The sequence below is a fragment of the Pseudophryne corroboree genome, unplaced genomic scaffold, assembly GCF_028390025.1.
Source record: "Pseudophryne corroboree isolate aPseCor3 unplaced genomic scaffold, aPseCor3.hap2 scaffold_471, whole genome shotgun sequence".
NCBI lineage: Eukaryota > Metazoa > Chordata > Amphibia > Anura > Myobatrachidae > Pseudophryne > Pseudophryne corroboree.
The window spans coordinates 82683-106845 of record NW_026970083.1 but is presented as its reverse complement, the minus strand read 5'-3'; the positions used below and the strand labels follow the sequence as shown (position 1 = coordinate 106845).

Sequence of the window (24163 nt, the reverse complement as noted above, 5' to 3'; positions counted from 1 at the left end):
GCCAGACGTTAAATCTACATAGAGCAGCTGGAGGGGACAAGAGCAGGTTTGCAAAATATAGATAGAAGAGCATATATGCTGGCGCATTCTCCATGATTGTGTCAGCTTATGTTTTGGTGCACTGCACTTTCCTCCACTAAGTTTTAGCCATTTTTGTTAAGCTCAAGTGTAGTTGCTTCTCGGCCTTTTGGCTGTGATCTTGCATTGTGGTTGAAGGGTCTGCTGGAGGGAGGGATTGCTTTCTTCATTGGCGAAAGACCAAAGATATTCCAGGATGGAAGGCTTGGGAACACTATCCGTTTTTCAATTGTGGAAGAGTTGAAAGACCGGATTGAACTACATTCTATAGTAAAGGATGTCTTTCTATGTATTAATCCTCCCCTTATATGTGTCAGTCTTTCAATAAAGCTTCGGGCTTGTGATTCCCTCACCCTCTTACACTCCACACCCATAGCCTTATTAACTGTTGTATTATTGTACAGTTTAAATGTATAGTGCAGTTCATGATTTATAGTGTAGGCTGGCCTGTGCTGTAGTTCTTGAACTGTACTATACCGTCAGCATTTCTATTGTGTTTTGGCTGTGCCGCAACGCGGTACTTATGTGTGTAATGTTTATGTATGTTTTTTTGCTTCTTTATGTGCATCGGTCCTACAAGTACTGAAAGCACTTCTCCCATCTCCCTTTTCTGAAAAGCCATTTAATATATGGTTCCCAGATAGGGGACATATCAGATATTGGATTTCAAAAGCATCAAATATCATACCACTTTTATTGCCATCAAAGATAAACATTGATTGTTTTCAGATATTGGCTTGAAAAAGCAGTCTTTATTGACATAAAAAAAAACATACATAAACATTGCACACATAAATACAGTGTTGCAGCACAGCCAAAACACAATACAAATGCTGACGGTATAGTACAGTTCAAGAACTACAGCACAGGCCAGTCTACACTATAAATCATGAACTGCACTATACATTTAAACTATACAATAATACAACAGTTAATAAGGCTATGGGTGTGGAGTGTAAGAGGGTGAGGGATTCACAAAACCGAAGCTTTATTGTAACACAGACACATATAAGGGGAGGGTCAATAAATAGAAAGATATCCTTTACTATAGAATGTAGTCCAATCCGACCTCTGTGCTCTTCCACAACTGAAAAACAGATAGTGTTCCCAAGCCTTCCATCCTGGAATATCTTTGGTCTTTCGCCAATGAAGAAAACAATCCCTCCCTCCAGCAGACCCTTCAACCACGATACAAGATCACAGCCAAAAGGCCGAGAAGAAACTACACTTGAGCTTAACAAAAATGGCTAAAACTTAGTGGAGGAAAGTGCAGTGCACCAAAACATAAGCTGACACAATCATGGAGAATGCGCCAGCATATATGCTCTTCTATCTATATTTTGCAAACCTGCTCTTGTCCCCTCCAGCTGCTCTATGTAGATTTAACGTCTGGCAAGGTGCATAACCCACTGACAAGCAGGCACACTCCTGCATGAGTTTTCTCTCTCACTAGCTGGATGATACACAATCATTTGCATGCGCTCCACTTCCGACACACCACCCACCCAACCACCCAGTCACCAGAGCCACCCACAAGCCAACTGGCTCCGTGATTTAATTTGCACAGTGTAGTCATCCAGGCAGCATGTCCTTCTCAATGGAAGGATCTCTGGTTCCATGGAATCTTCCGCATTGGAATGCTGCGGAACAAAAAGGATTTAAATATTCAGCTTGCTAGCATTCAATGTACCTGCGGCTTGGCTCTAGCACATGGGTCTTCATCCTGTGGCCCTCCAGCTGCTGTGAAACTACACATCCCAGCATGCCCTGCCACAGTTTTGCTATTAAGGTATGCTAAAACTGAGGCAGGGCATGCTGGGATGTATAGTTCCACAGCAGCTGGAGGGTCGCAGGTTGAAGACCCATGTTTTAGCATGCCTGTTCTATGATGCATGTTCCATGATGTCACAATCAGCTTGGAATGGGGTGTCTAGCAGGCATTTGCTGACAGCCACTTGAGGGAGACACACATCAGGAGATGCAGCATATCGGAGGTCTTCGATGCCTTTCCAGCAAATGCACACCACCTGCTGCTGGTCTGGACACAAAACAATGCCCACAATCGAAGTCCCAAAATGCCCAACTACAGGATTCATGTAAGTAGTGAATTTAGGAATGAATTTAGAAGTAGGAAATTAAGTTAGTTCACAAGTACATTCAAATTCAGATCTAAAGACTAAACACAAAACACAAAATAAGACTCCACAGAGCAATTATCAGGTGTCTTTATCAATTGTTGCATTTAAAAAATCAAGCAATTAGGGAACACAATGTTGCGACAATGTAACCCTATTTGCAAAATAGTACTAAATAAGTTTGTCGATGTAAGACATTTGCAAAGGCGCAAACAAAACACGCTGGAAAATGCAACTGAATCTGTTTTTGGAGGTTAGAAAAGATGTAGGATCAAGTAGCTCCATGGGTAGGGTGTTTGATTAAAATTCAACAGGTTATAGGTTTGAATCCTGGGTATGATAGTTTGAGGTGTTATTTAATAAAGCATGTTTATATATTAGTCACACATGGCTTACTTGTACAAATGGCATGTCACCAGTTAGTGCTGACTGCTGATATGCCATTTGCACTAAAACAAATGAAAATGGTAAAAGTTATTGTACTTTAAGTAAAAATAAAAGAGCAAAAATATCAATCCCAGTTTTGGATTACTTGAATTAACAAAAAAAAACGCATATAGCAGAGGATAGTTTCAATCTGCTTACCTCTGGGCTATGGACCCAGCATGCTTCCATTACAGTACTCTGCTGCACATGTAATTGCAAGAGATCCTGAAGCACTCACTCATCATGGGAAAGTACCAATGTGTTTCTTCATTGGTTGATGGAAGAAACATCTTACAAAAACTCTCCAGATTATTGACTATTTAAAGTTTTTCTAGGAAACGTTCTAGATGAATGCTTATTAGCCTTTGTCAGTATGTACTTTTGCAAAGTGTCGCTGTGGCGCAATCAGTTAGTGTGTACGGCTATTAACCAAAAGGTTGGTGGTTCAATCCCACCCAGGGATGTAATTGACCTTGTTATCAGATTTTGGTGATCTTTAAGTAGACAAGTCAAAATTTCAAAAACCCCTGTTATGGTGTAGGGTACCTGGCCTTCTCTGATGTAATCAGAGTTAGATTTGATTCAGTGATTTTATAAAAACAGCTAGGAAGCACAATTTAGCAGTGGTTTGCAGAGAAAAAGAAATATGCTGGCAAAAAAATCCAATTGAGTGATTAAACAGCTCTTCATTTTCTGGCTTTATTTTTATGCTAACAAATTTGTTCTCTGAAAAGTGTCCACAAAGCCAAGTATCTGATTAACATCTTTGTAGGGATGGTTTTTCACCTATTACTAAATTAAACTTGCTTCATTGGAAAGGCAGCAAGATGCATCCTCATTTCAATATCTACTGAAATAATACAGGTTGACACCAGGAAACATTAACGCCACTGCATCCTTGCTGCTTTCTCATGTGGAAGTCTGTTTAATGTGAAAACAAGGTGATATCTAATTAGCACACAGGTAAGGAATTAAGAAAATCTTTATTTAAGGGTGAAGATGTTTCTCACAAAATCGTTGCCCCAATGCATCATTGAAATTCAAGCTGGAAAGATGATTTTAATATATCACTTGTACATTTTGTATTGCTCTTCTGGTGACAATGTAGTTTGTTTTTGTCAATTACCATTTTAATAATAGGGTAAAGAAAATTAAGTGGATTTTTGAAAGAAAACAATACTGTCAATATACTATTAAAACAAATTAAAATGGTAAAAGTTATTGTACTTTAAGTAAAAATAAAAGAGCAAAAATATCAATCCCAGTTTTGGATTACTTTAATTAACAAAAAAAAAATGCATATAGCAGAGGATAGTTTCAATCTGCCTACCTCTGGGTTAAGGGGCCCAGCATGCTTCAATTGCAGTACTCTGCTGCACATGTAAGTGCAAGAGATCCTGAAGCACTCACTCATCATGGGAAAGTACCAATGCGTTTCTTCATTGGTTGATGGAAGAAACATCTTACAAAACTCTCCAGATTATTGACTTTTTAAAGTTTTCTAGGAAACGTTCTAGATGAATGCTTATTAGCCTTTGTCAGTATGTACTTTTGCAAAGTGTCTCTGTGGTGCAATCGGTTAGTGTGTTTGGTTATTAACCAAAGGGTTGGTGGTTCAATCCCACCCAGGGATGTTATTGACCTTGTCATCAGATTTTGGTGATCTTTAAGTAGACAAGTCAAAATTTCAAACCCCCTCTTATGGTGTAGGGTACCTGGCCTACTCTGATGTAATCAGAGTTAGATTTGATTAAGTGATTTTATCAAAAAACAGCTAGGAAGCACAATTTAGCAGTGGGTTGCAGAGAAAATGAAATATGCTGGCAGAAAAATCCAATTGAGTGATTAAACAGCTCTTCATTTTCTGGCTTTATTTTTATGCTAACTAATTTGTTCTCTGAAAAGTGTCCACAAAGCCAAGTATCGGATTAACATCTTTGTAGGGATGGTTTTTCACCTATTACTAAATTAAACTTGCTTCATTGGAAAGGCAGCAAGATGCATCCTCATTTCAATATCTACTGAAATAATACAGGTTGACACCAGGAAACATTAACGCCACTGCATCCTTGCTGCTTTCTCATGTGGAAGTCTGTTTAATGTGAAAACAAGGTGATATCTAATTAGCACACAGGTAAGGAATTAAGAAAATCTTTATTTAAGGGTAAGATGTTTCTCACAAAATCGTTGCCCCAATGCATCATTGAAATTCAAGCTGGAAAGATGATTTTAATATATCACTTGTACATTTTGTATTGCTCTTCTGGTGACAATGTAGTTTGTTTTTGTCAATTACCATTTTAATAATCGGGTAAAGAAAATTAAGTGGATTTTTGAAAGAAAACAATACTGTCTATATACTATTAAAACAAATTAAAAAGGTAAAAGTTATTGTACTTTAAGTAAAATAAAAAGAGCAAAAATATCAATCCCAGTTTTGGATTACTTTAATTAACAAAAAAAAATGCATATAGCAGAGGATAATTTCAATCTGCCTACCTCTGGGTTATGGACCCAGCATGCTTCCATTACAGTACTCTGCTGCACATGTAAGTGCAAGAGATCCTGAAGCACTCACTCATCATGGGAAAGTACCAATGTGTTTCTTCATTGGTTGATGGAAGAAACATCTTACAAAAACTCTCCAGATTATTGACTATTTAAAGTTTTTCTAGGAAACGTTCTAGATGAATGCTTATTAGCCTTTGTCAGTATGTACTTTTGCAAAGTGTCGCTGTAGCGCAATCAGTTAGTGTGTACGGCTATTAACCAAAAAGTTGGTGGTTCAATCCCACCCAGGGACGTAATTGACCTTGTGATCAGATTTTGGTGATATTTAAGTAGACAAGTCAAAATTTCAAACCCTCTCTTATGGTGTAGGGTACCTGGCCTACTCTGATGTAATCAGAGTTAGATTTGATTAAGTGATTTTATAAAAAAAACAGCTAGGAAGCACAATTTAGCAGTGGGTTGCAGAGAAAAAGAAATATGCTGGCAGAAAAATCCAATTGAGTGATTAAACAGCTCTTCATTTTCTGACTTTATTTTTATGCTAACAAATTTGTTCTCTGAAAAGAGTCCACAAAGACAAGTATCTGATTAACACCTTTGTAGGGATGGTTTTTCACCTATTACTAAATTAAAAATGCTTCATTGGAAAGGCAGCAAGATGCATCCTCATTTCAAGATCTACTGAAATAATACAGGTTGACACCAGGAAACATTAACGCCACTGCATCCTTGCTGCTTTCTCATGTGGAAGTCTGTTTAATGTGAAAACAAGGTGATATCTAATTAGCACACAGGTAAGGAATTAAGAAAATCTTTATTTAATGGTAAGATGTTTCTCACAAAATCGTTGCCCCAATGCATCATTGAAATTCAAGCTGGAAAGATGATTTTAATATATCACTTGTACATTTTGTATTGCTCTTCTGGTGACAATGTAGTTTGTTTTTGTCAATTACCATTTTAATAATCGGGTAAAGAAAATTAAGTGGATTTTTGAAAGAAAACAATACTGTCTATATACTATTAAAACAAATTAAAAAGGTAAAAGTTATTGTACTTTAAGTAAAATAAAAAGAGCAAAAATATCAATCCCAGTTTTGGATTACTTTAATTAACAAAAAAAAATGCATATAGCAGAGGATAATTTCAATCTGCCTACCTCTGGGTTATGGACCCAGCATGCTTCCATTACAGTACTCTGCTGCACATGTAAGTGCAAGAGATCCTGAAGCACTCACTCATCATGGGAAAGTACCAATGTGTTTCTTCATTGGTTGATGGAAGAGACATCTTACAAAAACTCTCCAGATTATTGACTATTTAAAGTTTTTCTAGGAAACGTTCTAGATGAATGCTTATTAGCCTTTGTCAGTATGTACTTTTGCAAAGTGTCGCTGTAGCGCAATCAGTTAGTGTGTACGGCTATTAACCAAAAAGTTGGTGGTTCAATCCCACCCAGGGACGTAATTGACCTTGTGATCAGATTTTGGTGATATTTAAGTAGACAAGTCAAAATTTCAAACCCTCTCTTATGGTGTAGGGTACCTGGCCTACTCTGATGTAATCAGAGTTAGATTTGATTAAGTGATTTTATAAAAAAAAACAGCTAGGAAGCACAATTTAGCAGTGGGTTGCAGAGAAAAAGAAATATGCTGGCAGAAAAATCCAATTGAGTGATTAAACAGCTCTTCATTTTCTGGCTTTATTTTTATGCTAACAAATTTGTTCTCTGAAAAGAGTCCACAAAGCCAAGTATCTGATTAACACCTTTGTAGGGATGGTTTTTCACCTATTACTAAATTAAACATGCTTCATTGGAAAGGCAGCAAGATGCATCCTCATTTCAATATCTACTGAAATAATACAGGTTGACACCAGGAAACATTAACGCCACTGCATCCTTGCTGCTTTCTCATGTGGAAGTCTGTTTAATGTGAAAACAAGGTGATATCTAATTAGCACACAGGTAAGGAATTAAGAAAATCTTTATTTAAGGGTGAAGAGGTTTCTCACAAAATCGTTGCCCCAATGCATCATTGAAATTCAAGCTGGAAAGATGATTTTAATATATCACTTGTACATTTTGTATTGCTCTTCTGGTGACAATGTAGTTTGTTTTTGTCAATTACCATTTGAATAATAGGGTAAAGAAAATTAAGTGGATTTTTGAAAGAAAACAATACTGTCAATATACTATTAAAACAAATTAAAATAATAAAAGTTATTGTACTTTAAGTAAAAATAAAAGAGCAAAAATATCAATCCCAGTTTTGGATTACTTTAATTAACAAAAAAAAATGCATATAGCAGAGGATAGTTTCAATCTGCCTACCTCTGGGTTATGGGCCCAGCATGCTTCCATTGCAGTACTCTGCTGCACATGTAAGTGCAAGAGATCCTGAAGCACTCACTCATCATGGGAAAGTACCAATGTGTTTCTTCATTGGTTGATGGAAGAAACATCTTACAAAAACTCTCCAGATTATTGACTTTTTAAAGTTTTTCTAGGAAACGTTCTAGATGAATGCTTATTAGCCTTTGTCAGTATATACTTTTGCAATGTGTCTCTGTGGCGCAATTAGTTAGCGTGTTCGGTTATTAACCAAAAGGTTGGTGGTTCAATCCTACCCAGGGACGTAATTTACCTTGTTATCAGATTTTGGTGATCTTTAAGTAGACAAGTCAAAATTTCAAACCCCCTCTTATGGTGTAGGGTACCTGGCCTTCTCTGATGTAATCAGAGTTAGATTTGATTAAGTGATTTTATAAAAGAACAGCTAGGAAGCACAACTTAGCAGTGGGTTGCAGAGAAAAAGAAATACGCTTGCAGAAAAATCCAATTGAGTGATTAAACAGCTCTTCATTTTCTGGCTTTATTTTTATGCTAACAAATTTGTTCTCTGAAAAGTGTCCACAAAGCCAAGTATCTGATTAACACCTTTGTAGGGATGGTTTTTCACCTATTACTAAATTAAACTTGCTTCATTGGAAAGGCAGCAAGTGATGTCATCCAAGCAGTGGGTCAAAGTTGGCTTCAACCCTCGTCTGCTTATGAAAAGAGAAAAGGGATATGCAGGGCATGGCGGCCTTTTGCGACGCTTGGATGACCCCTAGTTCGCATTAAACACCCCCACCCTCCTTCGGTGTGGGGCTCATGTTGGCCATGCCCCAGCCCCTGAAGCATTCAAGCTGATTTCTTGCAGCAGCTGGGTACTGTAACAGCTCCAGAGCTGCTCTGTAAGGCAAGTAAAAGGGTGTGGGCCCTGCAGCACTACCTGTAGTTTGCATTGTGCATTGGAAGGCACAAAGTAAGCAGACGGGAGGAGAAGTCAGGATAGTTCACAAGGTTATAGAAGGGAGGGGCTCAAGAAAAGAGAAGTGGAAACAGACAGCATACTAGGCTGGAGAGAGACCTGAGACAAAGAGATCTGAATTATACGAGAGCCGTCCAGGGGAAACACAAATTATGCAGTCAAGTTTCCCACATTTGGGGAAATCGCAGGGACAGCACTCCCAGAGTGCAATGGCTGAGCCTTGCCCTGGGAGAAGCACCTTCATGATCATAGTATCTCACCTGGCAGGTTAGTAGGAGTTGGGCTAGAGCTGGGGAGGGTCGCTGCTCGGGCACTACCTTTCAAGTGAAGGAGATCCAACTGAGGCAGCACAAGGGAACTCTCAAAAGAAGAACAAGGCTAGAGGAAGATCTGAGACAAAGAAATCTGACTTTTACCAGAGCTGACCAGAGGAAAGCACAAACACAGTCCACCACTACCACAAATAATGCAGTCGAGTTTCCCACATTTGGGGAAATCACAGGGGTCAGCATACCCAGAATGCAATGAATGAACCTCACCCTGGGAGAACAATCTTCATGACAATAGTATCTCCTATGCAAAATAAGTATGATTTGGGATAGGGCTGGGGAGGGCCGCTGCTCAGGCACATCTCTGTCAAGTAAAGGAGATTCAACTGAGGCAGCACAAGGGAACTCTCATCTGGGGACAACAACTGCAGGGAGAACACATATTTTCAGATGAACATGGGGTGGCAGAAGGCTGCCTAATACTGAAGCACCCCCAAACAACAAACCAAATGCAACAACTAGTGCAAGCATTCCTGGGGGATGGCCTGCAGCAGATGGATTTGAATATGGTGATGTCATCCAAGCAGTGGGTCAAAGTTGGCTTCAACCCTCGTCTGCATATGAAAAGAGAAAAGGAGCGTGCAGGGCATGGAGGCCTTTTGTGGTGCTTGGATGACCCCTAGTTCGCATAAAGCACCCCCACCCTCCTTCGGTGTGGGGCTCATGTTGGCCATTCCCCAGCCCCTGAAGCATTCAAGCTGATTTCTTGCTGCAGCTGGGCACTGTAACAGCTCCAGAGCTGCTCTGTAAAGCAAGTAAAAGGGTGTGGGCCCTGCAGCACTACCCGTAGTTTGCATTGTGCATTGGGAGGCACAAAGTAAGCAGACGGGAGGAGAAGTCAGGATAGTGCACAAGGGTATAGAAGGGAGGGGCTCAAGAAAAAAGAAGTGGAACCAGACAGCAAACTAGGCTGGAGAGAGACCTGAGACAAAGAGATCTGAATTACATGAGAGCCGACCAGGGAAAACTCAAATTATGCAGTCAAGTTTCCCACATTTGGGGAAATCGCAGGGGCAGCACACCCAGAGTGCAATGGGTGAGCCTTGCCCTGGGAGAAGCACCTTCATGATCATAGTATCTCACCTGGCAGGTAAGTAGGAGTTGGGCTAGAGCTGGGGAGGGTCGCTGCTCGGGCACCCCCCTGTCAAGTGAAGGAGATCCAACTGAGGCAGCACAAGGGAACTCTCGAAAGAAGAACAAGGCTAGAGGAAGATCTGAGACAAAGAAATCTGACTTTTACCAGAGCTGACCAGAGGAAAGCACAAACACAGTCCCCCACTACCACAAATAATGCAGTCGAGTTTCCCACATTTGGGGAAATCACAGGGGTCAGCATACCCAGAATGCAATGAATGAACCTCACCCTGGGAGAACAATCTTCATGACCATGGTATCTCCTATGCAAAATAAGTATGATTTGGGATAGGGCTGGGGAGGGCCGTTGCTCAGGCACATCATTGTCAAGTAAGTTGCATTTGATTTGTTGTTTGGGGGTGCTTCAGTATTAGGCAGCCTTCTGCCCTACCATGTTCATCTGAAAATATGTGTTCTCCCTGCAGTTGTTGTCCCCAGATGAGAGTTCCCTTGTGCTGCCTCAGTTGAATCTCCTTTTGGAGAAGACCTCAATAAGATTGTAGCTGATCTGGCTACTGCTAAAACAGCTTGCCTACCTAGTATGACTCCTACCACGCAGAAGGCTAAAAGTACTTTTCTTGGCCCTTTCATCCTCCAGGTAAAGCGTACCCAAGGTCAGGCATACCCAAAGCAAGCTCATGTTTCCAGACCTGCCAAGCCCAGACTGAAGCAATCCTGGGCTGCCCATCAGCCTGCTTCCAAAACGGACAAGCCTGCCGCATGACGGTGCAGGCCTCCCTCTGGGGGATCCCAGGGTGGGGGGCCCGACTTCTAGGTTTGGCAAAGAAAGGTATAATTCTAAGCTAGAGAATTCTGTTTGGAGCTCACCTTGTACTTTGTGAAGAAATAATCAGCATTGTGGCTGAGCAGATACATGTAGTGTGTGGCTGCAAACTGCATGGATCTGCTGCGTTGTAATGCTGATTCTTTTTTTTTGCAAAGTACCAATAGCTTCATATAATGTTCACAATTTTTATGCAGGATCAAATAGCTCAATAGGTAGGGTGTTTGATTAGAATTCAACAGGTTATAGGTTTGAATCCTGGGTATGGTAGTTTGAGATGTGTTATTTAATAAAGTATGTTGTTCTGACTGCCGGCATCCTATCACCTGGGATATCATACTAAATAAATGGAGTTGATAAAAAATTTTTTTTTTTTTTAACTAGGGACAATTTCCAGATACTTCTCTTTATAACTGAGATTGCCCCCTGGAACTTCACATCAGTTGACAACTATGCATGAGTGGGCAGTGCTTGCCCTGGATCTGTCCACCCATTTATGTGCCGCCATAAAATAAAGCATGACTAACAGTTATCCTGGGCGTACACTACACAATTATCTGTCAGGCTATCTATCCAGTCTGGATGGATGGAATGAAAATCTGGTAATGTATAGGAGCAAATGTCAATTAACCATTTGCTCCCAAACACTAGAAAAGTGGTCAAAAATGGTCATTACACAAATTGGTTAAACCCAAAATTTAACCAATTTGTTTAGGGGACCATTTTTGTCCATTTTTTAGTGTTTGAGAGTAAATCGTTGATGGTCATTTGCTCACATAGATAACCGGATTTCTATTCCAACCAGCCAGTGTTGGAGAGATGGTCTGCCAGATTACATAATGCATACCAGAGCCATAACTAGACTTTTTGGTGCCCTGTGACAGAGAATTATATGCCCTCCCCCCCCATTTTTGCAATATGGACAAAAGGCGCATGCCTTGTGGGGAAGGGGCATAACAAGATTGGTCTCAGAGAAAGCACATGAGATATGAAGATATATCTAGTATACTTGACACTCAATGGTTTGTGGTTTTGCAGGGGTGCCCTCCTTAAATGCATATACAGTCACACATGGCATGTTTGTGTAAATGGCATATCAGCAGTCAGCACTAACTGGTGACATGCCATTTGTACAAGTAAGCCATGTGTGACTAATATATAAACATACTTTATTAAATAACACCTCAAACTATCATACCCAGGATTCAAACCTATAACCTGTTAAATTCTAATTAAACACCCTACCCATTGAGCTACTTGATCCTGCATCTATTCTAACCTCCAATAACAGATTCTGTTGCATTTTCCAGCGTGTTTTGTTTGCGCCTTTGCAAATGTCTTACATCGACAAACTAATTTAGTACTATTTTGCAAATAGGGTTACATTGTCGCAACATTGTGTTCCCTAATTGCTTGATTTTTTAAATGCAAAAATTGATAAAGACACCTGATAATTGCTCTGTGGAGTCTTCTTTTGTGTCTACTTCTTATCTACATTTAATTCCCTACCTATAATCAAGGCATTTTTAAATGCTGGGTGCTGCCAGGACGTGAGGCCTACCTAGTCTTTAGATCTGAATTTGAATGTACTTGTGAACTAACTTAATTTCCTACTTCTAAATTCATTCCTAAATTCACTACTTACATTAATCCTGTAGTTGGGCATTTTGAGCCTTCAATTGTGGGCATTGTTTTGTGTCCAGACCAGCAGCTGGTGGTGTGCATTTGCTGGAAAGGCATCGAAGACCTCCGATATGCTGCATCTCCTGATGTGTGTCTGCCTCAAGTGGCTGTCAGCATATGCATGCTAGACACCCCATTCCAAGCTGATTGTGACATCACGGAACATGCATCATAGAACAGGCATGCTAGAACATGGGTCTTCAACCTGCGACCCTCCAGCTGCTGTGGAACTACATATCCCAGCATGCCCTGCCTCAGTTTTAGCATACCTTAATAGCAAAACTGTGGCAGGGCATGCTGGGATGTGTAGTTTCACAGCAGCTGGAGGGCCACAGGATGAAGACCCATGTGCTAGAACCAAACCGCAGGTACATTGAATGCTAGCAAGCTGAATGTTTAAATCCTTTTTGTTCCGCAGCATTCCAATGCGGAAGATTCCATGGAACCAGAGATTATTCCATTGAGAAGGACATGCTGCCTGGATGACTGCACTGTGCAAATTAAATCACGGAGCCAGTTGGCTTGTGGGTGGCTCTGGTGACTGGGTGGTTGGGTGGGCGGTGTGTCGGAGGTGGAGCACATGCAAATGAATGTGTATCATCCAGCTAGTGAGAGAGAAAACTCATGCAGGAGTGTGCCTGTTTGTCAGTGAGTTATGCACCTTGCCAGACGTCAAATCTACATGGAGCAACTGGAGGGGACAAGAGCAGGTTTGGAAAATATAGACAGAAGAGCATATATGCTGGCGCATTCTCCATGATTGTGTCAGCTTATGTTTTGGTGCACTGCACTTTCCTCCACTAAGTTTTAGCCATTTTGTTTAAACGCAAGTGTAGTTGCTTCTCGCTCTTTTGGCTGTGATATTGTATTGTGGTTGAAGAGTCTGCTGGAGGGATTGTTTTCTTCATTGGCGAGAGACTGAAGATATTCCAGGATGGAAGGCTTGGGAACACTATCCGTTTTTCAGTTGTGGAAGAGTTGAAAGACCGGATTGGACTACATTCTATAGTAAAGGGTATCTTTGTATTTATTAATCCTCCCTTTATATGTGTCTGTCTTTCAATAAAGCTTTGGGCTTGTGATTCCGTCACCCTCTTACACTCCACACCCATAGCCTTATTAACTATTGTATTGTTTAAATGTATAGTGCAGTTCATGATTTATAGTGTAGGCTGACCTGTACTGTAGTTCTTGAACTGTACTATACCGACAGCATTTGTATTGTGATTTGGCTGTGCTGCAACACAGTACTTATGTGTGTAATGTTTATATATGTTTTTTTGCTTCTTTATGTCAATAAAGACTGCTTTTTCAATCCAATATCTGAAAACAATCAATGTTTATCTTTGATGGCAATAGAAGTGGTATGATATTTGCTGCTTTTGAAAGGCAATATCTGATATGTCCCCTATCTGGGAACCATATATTAAATGGCTTTTCAGAAAAGGGAGATGGGAGAAGAGCTTTCAGTACTTGTAGGACCGATGCACATTTCCTATTCTAGCCTCCAAAAACAGATTCAGTTGCATTTTCCAGCGTGTTTTGGATGCGCCTTTGCAAATGTCTTACATCGACAAACTTATTTAGTACTATTTTGCAAATAGGGTTACATTGTTGCAACATTGTGTTCCCTAATTGCTTGATTTTTTAAATGCAACAATTGATAAAAACACCTGATAACTGCTCTGCGGAGTCTTATTTTGTGTCTACTTCTTATCTACATTTAATTCCGTACCTCTAATCAAGGCATTTTTAAATGCTGGCGGCTGCCAGGACGTGAGGCCTACCTAGACTTTAGATCTGAATTTGAATGTACTTGTGAACTAACTTAATTTCCTACTTCTAAATTCATTCCTAAATTCACTACTTACATGAATCCTGTAGTTGGGCATTTTGGGACTTCGATTGTGGGCATTGTTTTGTGTCCAGACCAGCAGCAGGTGGTGTGCATTTGCTGGAAAGGCATCGAAGACCTCCGATATGCTGCATCTCCTGATGTGTGTCTCCCTCAAGTGGCTGTCAGCAAATGCCAGCTAGACACCCCATTCCAAGCTGATTGTGACATCACGGAACATGCATCATAGAACAGGCATGCTAAAACATGGGTCTTCAACCTGCGACCCTCCAGCTGCTGTAGAATTACACATCCCAGCATGCCCTGCCTCAGTTTTAGCATACCTTATAGCAAAACTGTGGCAGGGCGTGCTGGGATGTGTAGTTTCACAGCAGCAGGAGGGCCACAGGATGAAGACCCATGTGCTAGAGCCAAGCCGCAGGTACATTGAATGCTAGCAAGCTGAATATTTAAATCCTTTTTGTTCCGCAGCATTCCAATGCGGAAGATTCCATGGAACCAGAGATCCTTCCATTGAGAAGGACATGCTGCCTGGATGACTACACTGTGCAAATTAAATCACGGAGCCAGTTGGTTTGTGGGTGGCTCTGGTGACTGGGCGGTTGGGTGGGTGGTGTGTCGGAGGTGGAGCACATGCAAATGATTGTGTATCATCCAGCTAGTGAGAGTGAAAACTCATGCAGGAGTGTGCCTGCTTGTCAGTGGGTTATGCACCTTGCCAGACGTTAAATCTACATAGAGCAGCTGGAGGGGACAAGAGCATGTTTGCAAAATATAGATAGAAGAGCATATATGCTGGCGCATTCTCCATGATTGTGTCAGCTTATGTTTTGGTGCACTGCACTTTCCTCCACTAAGTTTTAGCCATTTTTGTTAAGCTCAAGTGTAGTTGCTTCTCGGCCTTTTGGCTGTGATCTTGTATTGTGGTTGAAGGGTCTGCTGGAGGGAGGGATTGCTTTCTTCATTGGCGAAAGACCAAAGATATTCCAGGATGGAAGGCTTGGGAACACTATCCGTTTTTCAATTGTGGAAGAGTTGAAAGACCGGATTGGACTACATTCTATAGTAAAGGATGTCTTTCTATTTATTAATCCTCCCTTTATATGTGTCAGTCTTTCAATAAAGCTTCGGGCTTGTGATTCCCTCACCCTCTTACACTCCACACCCATAGCCTTATTAACTGTTGTATTATTGTACAGTTTAAATGTATAGTGCAGTTCATGATTTATAGTGTAGGCTGGCCTGTGCTGTAGTTCTTGAACTGTACTATACCATCAGCATTTCTATTGTGTTTTGGCTGTGCCGCAACGCGGGTACTTATGTGTGTAATGTTTATGTATGTTTTTTTGCTTCTTTATGTGCATCGGTCCTACAAGTACTGAAAGCTCTTCTCCCATCTCCCTTTTCTGAAAAGCCATTTAATATATGGTTCCCAGATAGGGGACATATCAGATATTGGATTTCAAAAGCATCAAATATCATACCACTTTTATTGCCATCAAAGATAAACATTGATTGTTTTCAGATATTGGCTTGAAAAAGCAGTCTTTATTGACATAAAAAAAAACATACATAAACATTGCACACATAAATACAGTGTTGCAGCACAGCCAAAACACAATACAAATGCTGACGGTATAGTACAGTTCAAGAACTACAGCACAGGCCAGTCTACACTATAAATCATGAACTGCACTATACATTTAAACTATACAATAATACAACAGTTAATAAGGCTATGGGTGTGGAGTGTAAGAGGGTGAGGGATTCACAAAACCGAAGCTTTATTGTAACACAGACACATATAAGGGGAGGGTCAATAAATAGAAAGATATCCTTTACTATAGAATGTAGTCCAATCCGACCTCTGTGCTCTTCCACAACTGAAAAACAGATAGTGTTCCCAAGCCTTCCATCCTGGAATATCTTTGGTTTTTCGCCAATGAAGAAAACAATCCCTCCCTCCAGCAGACCCTTCAACCACGATACAAGATCACAGCCAAAAGGCCGAGAAGCAACTACACTTGAGCTTAACAAAAATGGCTAAAACTTAGTGGAGGAAAGTGCAGTGCACCAAAACATAAGCTGACACAATCATGGAGAATGCGCCAGCATATATGCTCTTCTATCTATATTTTGCAAACCTGCTCTTGTCCCCTCCAGCTGCTCTATGTAGATTTAACGTCTGGCAAGGTGCATAACCCACTGACAAGCAGGCACACTCCTGCATGAGTTTTCTCTCTCACTAGCTGGATGATACACAATCATTTGCATGCGCTCCACTTCCGACACACCACCCACCCAACCACCCAGTCACCAGAGCCACCCACAAGCCAACTGGCTCCGTGATTTAATTTGCACAGTGTAGTCATCCAGGCAGCATGTCCTTCTCAATGGAAGGATCTCTGGTTCCATGGAATCTTCCGCATTGGAATGCTGCGGAACAAAAAGGATTTAAATATTCAGCTTGCTAGCATTCAATGTACCTGCGGCTTGGCTCTAGCACATGGGTCTTCATCCTGTGGCCCTCCAGCTGCTGTGAAACTACACATCCCAGCATGCCCTGCCACAGTTTTGCTATTAAGGTATGCTAAAACTGAGGCAGGGCATGCTGGGATGTGTAGTTCCACAGCAGCTGGAGGGTCGCAGGTTGAAGACCAATGTTTTAGCATGCCTGTTCTATGATGCATGTTCCATGATGTCACAATCAGCTTGGAATGGGGTGTCTAGCAGGCATTTGCTGACAGCCACTTGAGGGAGACACACATCAGGAGATGCAGCATATCGGAGGTCTTCGATGCCTTTCCAGCAAATGCACACCACCTGCTGCTGGTCTGGACACAAAACAATGCCCACAATCGAAGTCCCAAAATGCCCAACTACAGGATTCATGTAAGTAGTGAATTTAGGAATGAATTTAGAAGTAGGAAATTAAGTTAGTTCACAAGTACATTCAAATTCAGATCTAAAGACTAAACACAAAACACAAAATAAGACTCCACAGAGCAATTATCAGGTGTCTTTATCAATTGTTGCATTTAAAAAATCAAGCAATTAGGGAACACAATGTTGCGACAATGTAACCCTATTTGCAAAATAGTACTAAATAAGTTTGTCGATGTAAGACATTTGCAAAGGCGCAAACAAAACACGCTGGAAAATGCAACTGAATCTGTTTTTGGAGGTTAGAAAAGATGCAGGATCAAGTAGCTCCATGGGTAGGGTGTTTGATTAGAATTCAACAGGTTATAGGTTTGAATCCTGGGTATGATAGTTTGAGATGTTATTTAATAAAGCATGTTTATATATTAGTCACACATTGCTTACTTGTACAAATGGCATGTCACCAGTTAGTGCTGACTGCTGATATGCCATTTGCACTAAAACAAATTAAAATGGTAAAAGTTATTGTACTTTAAGTAAAAATAAAAGCTAAAATATCAATCCCAGTTTTGGATTACTTTAATGAACAAAAAAAAAAATGCATATAGCAAAGGATAGTTTCAATCTGCCTACCTCTGGGTTATGGACCCAGCATGCTTCCATTACAGTACTCTGCTGCACATGTAAGTGCAAGAGATCCTGAAGCACTCACTCATCATGGGAAAGTACCAATGTGTTTCTTCATTGGTTGATGGAAGAAACATCTTACAAAAACTCTCCACATTATTGACTTTTTAAAATGTTTCTAGGAATCGTTCTAGATGAATGCTTATTAGCCTTTGTCAGTATGGACTTTTACAAAGTGTTGCTGTGGCGCAATCAGTTACTGTGTAAGGCTATTAACCAAAAGGTTGGTGGTTCAATCCCACCCAGGGACGTAATTGACCTTGTTATCAGATTTTGGTGATCTTTATGTAGACAAGTCAAAATTTCAAACCCCCTCTTATGGTGTAGGGTACCTGGCCTTCTCTGATGTAATCAGAGTTAGATTTGATTCAGTGATTTTATAACAACAGCTAGGAAGCACAATTTAGCAGTGGGTTGCAGAGAAAAAGAAATATGCTGGCAAAAAAATCCAATTGAGTGATTAAACTGCTCTTCATTTTCTGGCTTTATTTTTATGCTAACAAATTTGTTCTCTGAAAAGTGTCCACAAAGCCAAGTTTCTGATTAACACCTTTGTAGGGATGGTTTTTAACCTATTACTAAATTAAACTTGCTTCATTGGAAAGGCAGCAAGATGCATCCTCATTTCAATATGTACTGAAATAATACAGGTTGACACCAGGAAACATTAACGCCACTGCATCCTTTGTGCTTTCTCATGTGGAAGTCTGTTTAATGTGAAAACAAGGTGATATCTAATTAGCACACAGGTAAGGAATTAAGAAAATCTTTATTTAATGGTAAGATGTTTCTCACAAAATCGTTGCCCCAATGCATCATTGAAATTCAAGCTGGAAAGATGATTTTAATATATCACTTGTACATTTTGTATTGCTCTTCTGGTGACAATGTAGTTTGTTTTTGTCAATTACCATTTTAATAATCGGGTAAAGAAAATTAAGTGGATTTTTGAAAGAAAACAATACTGTCAATATACTATTAAAACAAATTAAAATGGTAAAAGTTATTGTACTTTAAGTAAAAATAAAAGAGCAAAAATATCAATCCCAGTTTTGGATTACTTTAATTAACAAAAAAAAAATGCATATAGCAGAGGATAGTTTCAATCTGCCTACCTCTGGGTTAAGGGGCCCAGCATGCTTCCATTGCAGTACTCTGCTGCACATGTAAGTGCAAGAGATCCTGAAGCACTCACTCATCATGGGAAAGTACCAATGCGTTTCTTCATTGGTTGATGGAAGAAACATCTTACAAAAACTCTCCAGATTATTGACTTTTTAAAGTTTTCTAGGAAACGTTCTAGATGAATGCTTATTAGCCTTTGTCAGTATGTACTTTTGCAAAGTGTCTCGGTGGTGCAATCGGTTAGTGTGTTTGGTTATTAACCAAAGGGTTGGTGGTTCAATCCCACCCAGGGATGTTATTGACCATGTCATCAGATTTTGGTGATCTTTAAGTAGACAAGTCAAAATTTCAAACCCCCTCTTATGGTGTAGGGTACCTGGCCTACTCTGATGTAATCAGAGTTAGATTTGATTAAGTGATTTTATAAAAGAACAGCTAGGAAGCACAACTTAGCAGTGGGTTGCAGAGAAAAAGAAATACGCTTGCAGAAAAATCCAATTGAGTGATTAAACAGCTCTTCATTTTCTGGCTTTATTTTTATGCTAACTAATTTGTTCTCTGAAAAGTGTCCACAAAGCCAAGTATCTGATTAACACCTTTGTAGGGATGGTTTTTCACCTATTACTAAATTAAACTTGCTTCATTGGAAAGGCAGCAAGTGATGTCATCCAAGCAGTGGGTCAAAGTTGGCTTCAACCCTCGTCTGCTTATGAAAAGAGAAAAGGGATATGCAGGGCATGGCGGCCTTTTGCGACGCTTGGATGACCCCTAGTTCGCATTAAACACCCCCACCCTCCTTCGGTGTGGGGCTCATGTTGGCCATGCCCCAGCCCCTGAAGCATTCAAGCTGATTTCTTGCAGCAGCTAGGTACTGTAACAGCTCCAGAGCTGCTCTGTAAGGCAAGTAAAAGGGTGTGGGCCCTGCAGCACTACCTGTAGTTTGCATTGTGCATTGGAAGGCACAAAGTAAGCAGACGGGAGGAGAAGTCAGGATAGTGCACAAGGTTATAGAAGGGAGGGGCTCAAGAAAAGAGAAGTGGAAACAGACAGCATACTAGGCTGGAGAGAGACCTGAGACAAAGAGATCTGAATTATACGAGAGCCGTCCAGGGGAAACACAAATTATGCAGTCAAGTTTCCCACATTTGGGGAAATCGCAAGGGGCAGCACACCCAGAGTGCAATGGGTGAGCCTTGCCCTGGGAGAAGCACCTTCATGATCATAGTATCTCACCTGGCAGGTTAGTAGGAGTTGGGCTAGAGCTGGGGAGGGTCGCTGCTCGGGCACTACCTTTCAAGTGAAGGAGATCCAACTGAGGCAGCACAAGGGAACTCTCAAAAGAAGAACAAGGCTAGAGGAAGATCTGAGACAAAGAAATCTGACTTTACCAGAGCTGACCAGAGGAAAGCACAAACACAGTCCACCACTACCACAAATAATGCAGTCGAGTTTCCCACATTTGGGGAAATCACAGGGGTCAGCATACCCAGAATGCAATGAATGAACCTCACCCTGGGAAAACAATCTTCATGACAATAGTATCTCCTATGCAAAATAAGTATGATTTGGGATAGGGCTGGGGAGGGCCGCTGCTCAGGCACATCTCTGTCAAGTAAAGGAGATTCAACTGAGGCAGCACAAGGGAACTCTCATCTGGGGACAACAACTGCAGGGAGAACACATATTTTCAGATGAACATGGGGTGGCAGAAGGCTGCCTAATACTGAAGCACCCCCAAACAACAAACCAAATGCAACAACTAGTGCAAGCATTCCTGGGGGATGGCCTGCAGCAGATGGATTTGAATATGGTGATGTCATCCAAGCAGTGGGTCAAAGTTGGCTTCAACCCTCGTCTGCATATGAAAAGAGAAAAGGAGCGTGCAGGGCATGGAGGCCTTTTGTGGTGCTTGGATGACCCCTAGTTCGCATTAAGCACCCCCACCCTCCTTCGGTGTGGGGCTCATGTTGGCCATTCCCCAGCCCCTGAAGCATTCAAGCTGATTTCTTGCAGCAGCTGGGCACTGTAACAGCTCCAGAGCTGCTCTGTAAAGCAAGTAAAAGGGTGTGGGCCCTGCAGCACTACCCGTAGTTTGCATTGTGCATTGGGAGGCACAAAGTAAGCAGACGGGAGGAGAAGTCAGGATAGTGCACAAGGGTATAGAAGGGAGGGGCTCAAGAAAAAAGAAGTGGAACCAGACAGCAAACTAGGCTGGAGAGAGACCTGAGACAAAGAGATCTGAATTACATGAGAGCCGACCAGGGAAAACTCAAATTATGCAGTCAAGTTTCCCACATTTGGGGAAATCGCAGGGGCAGCACACCCAGAGTGCAATGGGTGAGCCTTGCCCTGGGAGAAGCAACTTCATGATCATAGTATCTCACCTGGCAGGTAAGTAGGAGTTGGGCTAGAGCTGGGGAGGGTCGCTGCTCGGGCACCCCCCTGTCAAGTGAAGGAGATCCAACTGAGGCAGCACAAGGGAACTCTCGAAAGAAGAACAAGGCTAGAGGAAGATCTGAGACAAAGAAATCTGAATTTTACCAGAGCTGACCAGAGGAAAGCACAAACACAGTCCCCCACTACCACAAATAATGCAGTCGAGTTTCCCACATTTGGGGAAATCACAGGGGTCAGCATACCCAGAATGCAATGAATGAACCTAACCCTGGGAGAACAATCTTCATGACCATGGTATCTCCTATGCAAAATAAGTATGATTTGGGATAGGGCTGGGGAGGGCCGTTGCTCAGGCACATCTCTGTCAAGTAAGTTGCATTTGATTTGTTGTTTGGGGGTGCTTCAGTATTAGGCAGCCTTCTGCCCTACCATGTTCATCTGAAAATATGTGTTCTCCCTGCAGTTGTTGTCCCCAGATGAGAGTTCCCTTGTGCTGCCTCAGTTGAATCTCCTTTTGGAGAAGACCTCAATAAGATTGTAGCTGATCTGGCTACTGCTAAAACAGCTTGCCTACCTAGTATGACTCCTACCACGCAGAAGGCTAAAAGTACTTTTCTTGGCCCTTTCATCCTCCAGGTAAAGCGTACCCAAGGTCAGGCATACCCAAAGCAAGCTCATGTTTCCAGACCTGCCAAGCCCAGACTGAAGCAATCCTGGGCTGCCCATCAGCCTGCTTCCAAAACGGACAAGCCTGCCGCATGACGGTGCAGGCCTCCCTCTGGGGGATCCCAGGGTGGGGGGCCCGACTTCTAGGTTTGGCAAAGAAAGGTATAATTCTAAGCTAGAGAATTCTGTTTGGAGCTCACCTTGTACTTTGTGAAGAAATAATCAGCATTGTGGCTGAGCAGATACATGTAGTGTGTGGCTGCAAACTGCATGGATCTGCTGCGTTGTAATGCTGATTCTTTTTTTTTGCAAAGTACCAATAGCTTCATATAATGTTCACAATTTTTATGCAGGATCAAATAGCTCAATAGGTAGGGTGTTTGATTAGAATTCAACAGGTTATAGGTTTGAATCCTGGGTATGGTAGTTTGAGATGTGTTATTTAATAAAGTATGTTGTTCTGACTGCCGGCATCCTATCACCTGGGATATCATACTAAATAAATGGAGTTGATCAAATTTTTTTTTTTTAACTAGGGACAATTTCCAGATACTTCTCTTTATAACTGAGATTGCCCCCTGGAACTTCACATCAGTTGACAACTATGCATGAGTGGGCAGTGCTTGCCCTGGATCTGTCCACCCATTTATGTGCCGCCATAAAATAAAGCATGACTAACAGTTATCCTGGGCGTACACAACACAATTATCTGTCAGGCTATCTATCCAGTCTGGATGGATGGAATGAAAATCTGGTAATGTATAGGAGCAAATGTCAATTAACCATTTGCTCCCAAACACTAGAAAAGTGGTCAAAAATGGTCATTACACAAATTGGTTAAACCCAAAATTTAACCAATTTGTTTAGGGGACCATTTTTGTCCATTTTTTAGTGTTTGAGAGTAAATCGTTGATGGTCATTTGCTCACATAGATAACCGGATTTCTATTCCAACCAGCCAGTGTTGGAGAGATGGTCTGCCAGATTACATAATGCATACCAGAGCCATAACTAGACTTTTTGGTGCCCTGTGACAGAGAATTATATGCCCTCCCCCCCATTTTTGCAATATGGACAAAAGGCGCATGCCTTGTGGGGAAGGGGCATAACAAGATTGGTCTCAGAGAAAGCACATGAGATATGAAGATATATCTAGTATACTTGACACTCAATGGTTTGTGGTTTTGCAGGGGTGCCCTCCTTAAATGCATATACAGTCACACATGGCATGTTTGTGTAAATGGCATATCAGCAGTCAGCACTAACTGGTGACATGCCATTTGTACAAGTAAGCCATGTGTGACTAATATATAAACATACTTTATTAAATAACACCTCAAACTATCATACCCAGGATTCAAACCTATAACCTGTTAAATTCTAATCAAACACCCTACCCATTGAGCTACTTGATCCTGCATCTATTCTAACCTCCAAAAACAGATTCAGTTGCATTTTCCAGCGTGTTTTGTTTGCGCCTTTGCAAATGTCTTACATCGACAAACTTATTTAGTACTATTTTGCAAATAGGGTTACATTGTCGCAACATTGTGTTCCCTAATTGCTTGATTTTTTAAATGCAAAAATTGATAAAGACACCTGATAATTGCTCTGTGGAGTCTTCTTTTGTGTCTACTTCTTATCTACATTTAATTCCCTACCTATAATCAAGGCATTTTTAAATGCTGGGTGCTGCCAGGACGTGAGGCCTACCTAGTCTTTAGATCTGAATTTGAATGTACTTGTGAACTAACTTAATTTCCTACTTCTAAATTCATTCCTAAATTCACTACTTACATTAATCCTGTAGTTGGGCATTTTGAGCCTTCAATTGTGGGCATTGTTTTGTGTCCAGACCAGCAGCTGGTGGTGTGCATTTGCTGGAAAGGCATCGAAGACCTCCGATATGCTGCATCTCCTGATGTGTGTCTGCCTCAAGTGGCTGTCAGCAAATGCATGCTAGACACCCCATTCCAAGCTGATTGTGACATCACGGAACATGCATCATAGAACAGGCATGCTAGAACATGGGTCTTCAAACCTGCGACCCTCCAGCTGCTGTGGAACTACATATCCCAGCATGCCCTGCCTCAGTTTTAGCATACCTTAAAAGCAAAACTGTAGCAGGGCATGCTGGGATGTGTAGTTTCACAGCAG

General features: G+C 41.2%; 8 non-coding genes across 8 annotated transcripts; all 8 read right to left on the bottom strand.

Annotated features, from left to right (window-relative positions):
* Nucleotides 1-8576: 8576 nt before the first annotated feature.
* LOC135027828 (U1 spliceosomal RNA) lies at nucleotides 8577-8739 on the bottom strand. The gene has a single exon (XR_010224223.1). It is a non-coding gene; the product is annotated as a U1 spliceosomal RNA (small nuclear RNA).
* A 151-nt stretch (nucleotides 8740-8890) lies between these two features.
* LOC135027690 (U1 spliceosomal RNA) lies at nucleotides 8891-9054 on the bottom strand. The gene has a single exon (XR_010224094.1). It is a non-coding gene; the product is annotated as a U1 spliceosomal RNA (small nuclear RNA).
* A 674-nt stretch (nucleotides 9055-9728) lies between these two features.
* On the bottom strand, nucleotides 9729-9891 carry LOC135027785 (U1 spliceosomal RNA). The gene has a single exon (XR_010224185.1). It is a non-coding gene; the product is annotated as a U1 spliceosomal RNA (small nuclear RNA).
* A 152-nt stretch (nucleotides 9892-10043) lies between these two features.
* LOC135027744 (U1 spliceosomal RNA) lies at nucleotides 10044-10207 on the bottom strand. Its single transcript, XR_010224146.1, has one exon. It is a non-coding gene; the product is annotated as a U1 spliceosomal RNA (small nuclear RNA).
* Nucleotides 10208-20028: 9821 nt separating this feature from the next.
* Nucleotides 20029-20192, bottom strand: LOC135027758 (U1 spliceosomal RNA). Its single transcript, XR_010224159.1, has one exon. It is a non-coding gene; the product is annotated as a U1 spliceosomal RNA (small nuclear RNA).
* A 150-nt stretch (nucleotides 20193-20342) lies between these two features.
* Nucleotides 20343-20506, bottom strand: LOC135027699 (U1 spliceosomal RNA). Its single transcript, XR_010224103.1, has one exon. It is a non-coding gene; the product is annotated as a U1 spliceosomal RNA (small nuclear RNA).
* Nucleotides 20507-21180: 674 nt separating this feature from the next.
* LOC135027819 (U1 spliceosomal RNA) lies at nucleotides 21181-21343 on the bottom strand. Its single transcript, XR_010224216.1, has one exon. It is a non-coding gene; the product is annotated as a U1 spliceosomal RNA (small nuclear RNA).
* A 152-nt stretch (nucleotides 21344-21495) lies between these two features.
* LOC135027937 (U1 spliceosomal RNA) lies at nucleotides 21496-21659 on the bottom strand. The gene has a single exon (XR_010224317.1). It is a non-coding gene; the product is annotated as a U1 spliceosomal RNA (small nuclear RNA).
* Nucleotides 21660-24163: the final 2504 nt, after the last annotated feature.